At 47.7% G+C, this 2,160-nt stretch overlaps 1 pseudogene across 1 annotated transcript; it reads right to left on the bottom strand.

Annotated features, from left to right (window-relative positions):
- Positions 1–390: 390 nt before the first annotated feature.
- Positions 391–1,514, bottom strand: LOC105549310 (annotated as a pseudogene). Its single transcript, XR_001007528.1, has one exon. The product of XR_001007528.1 is annotated as an actin, cytoplasmic 2-like (transcript).
- Between the last annotated feature and the right edge of the window lie 646 nt (positions 1,515–2,160).

Here is a 2,160-nt window from a genome sequence, read left to right as displayed (position 1 = left end):
GCATTACATAATTTACACGAAAGCAGTGCTATCACCTCCCCTGTGTGGACATGGGAGAGGACTGGGCCATTCTCCTTAGAGAGAAGTGGGGTGGCTTTTAGGAGGGCAAGGGACTTCCTGTAACAATGCATCTCACCATATTTGGAATGACTATTAAAAAAAATGTACAATCAAAGTCTCTCGCCACATTGTAGAACTTTGGGGGATGCTTGCTCCAACCAACTGCTGTCACCTTCACCATTCCAGTTTTTAAATCCTGAGTCAAGCCAAACAAAACAAAACAAAATAAAAAAAGTCATGCCAATCTCATCTTGTTTTCTGCACATCTTATTTTCTGCGCAAGTTAGGTTTTGTCAAGAAAGGGTGTAACGCAACTACATCACAGTCTACCTAGAAGCATTTGCGGTGGACGATGGAGGTGTCTGACTTGTTGTATTCCTGCTTCCTGAGCCACATCTGCCGGACGGTGGACAGCTGGGCCAGGACGGAGCTGCCGATTCACATGGAGTACCTGCGCTTGGCAGGAGCAATACTCTTGATGTACATCATGCTGGGCACCAGGGCGGTGATCTTCTGCATCCTATCAGCGATGCCAGGGTACATGGTGGTGCCGCCAGACAGCACTGTGTTGGCATACAGGTCCTTGAGAATGTCCACATCACACTTCATGATGGAGTTGAAGGTAGTTTCATGGATGCCACAGGATTCCATGCCCAGGAAGGAAGGCTGGAAGAGCACCTCGGGGCAGCGGAACTGCTTGTTGCCGATGGTGATGACCTGGCCATCGGGCAGCTTGTAGCTATCTCCAGGGAGGAGCTGGAGGCCACCATGGCCCTCTCCTGCTCGAAGTCCAGGGTGACATAGCACAGCCTCTCCTTGATGTCATGCACCATTTCTCACTTGGCTGTGGCAGTGAAGATGTAGCTGTGCTAGGTGAGGATCTTCATAAGGTAGTCAATCAGGTCCGGGCCAGCCAGGTCCACATGCAAGATGGCGTAGGGGAGGGCATACTCCTTGTAGATGGGCACAGTGTGGGTGACCCCGTCACTGGAGTCCATCACGATGTCAATGGTATGGCCAGAGGTGTACAGGGGCAGCACGGCCTGGATGGCTACGTACATGACTGGTGTGTTGAAGATCTCAAACATGATCTGGGTCATCTTCTTGCGGTTGGCCTTAGGGTTCAGGGGGCCTTGGTCAGCAGCATGGGGTGCTCCTTGGCAGCCACACACAGCTCGTTGTAGAAGGTGTGGTGCCAGATCTTCTCCATGTCGTCCCAGGTGGTGACGATGTCCTGCTCGAATGGGGTACTTCAGGGTCAGGATGCCTCTCTTGATCTGGGCCTCATCACCCACGTGAGTCCTTCTGACCCATGCCCACAATCACACCCTGGTGCCTGGGGTGCCCCACGATGGAGGGGAAGGTGGCCCAGGATGGGCATCGTCACTTGCAAAGCCGGCCTTGCACATGCTGGAGCCGTTGTCAACAAGCACGGTGATATCATCATCAGTGGTGAGCTGGCGGCAGGTGTGGATGGGAGGCGGAGCGGCGAGGGCGAGGCTCTGTGCTCGCAGGGTGGACATGGTCTCAGCAGAAACATAAGTTTGATATGCACTGGGAAACCAAAATATTTGTCTGACTTTGCTTTTTTGTGATACTTGCTTTATTGCAATGGTCTGGAATCAAACCTGCAATGTCTCTGAGGTATGCCTATAAATAAAACTTCATTCCTCATTATTTATAATGTTTTAAATTACAGCTTACTAATATTAGTTTTACTGTTTTTTTCATTTCTCTATACATCTATAACCAATAGCAATAGAATTTCAAATGTTTTGACACACATTTATGTATCATAAATTTTCTCATTGATTATTAAGATCATATAGTCAGTTAGCATGGTAATTTTTGGTCTCACACTAGTGTGCAAAGCAAAAACTACAAGTATTTAGGAAACACGAGGTGAGTTTTTCACTCTACTAAGTACTCATCAGATATTTCTACAGCACTGGGTCCAGTTTAAGCTTTACAACCAAAGATGGGCATGGAAAATGAAGGAGAAGGTAATAATAACAGGTAAGATACTAAAAAAAACTGACCATAGAAAAACTGTTTAAGGAATTTGATAGATTTTAGCCACTGAAAAGACAGTTGAAGTGG

The sequence above is a fragment of the Mandrillus leucophaeus genome, unplaced genomic scaffold (genome assembly GCF_000951045.1).
Source record: "Mandrillus leucophaeus isolate KB7577 unplaced genomic scaffold, Mleu.le_1.0 Scaffold1114, whole genome shotgun sequence".
In the NCBI taxonomy this organism is placed as follows: Eukaryota; Metazoa; Chordata; class Mammalia; order Primates; family Cercopithecidae; genus Mandrillus; species Mandrillus leucophaeus.
Note: the sequence above shows the minus strand (reverse complement) of the source record. Positions and strands in the feature narration are given on the sequence as shown.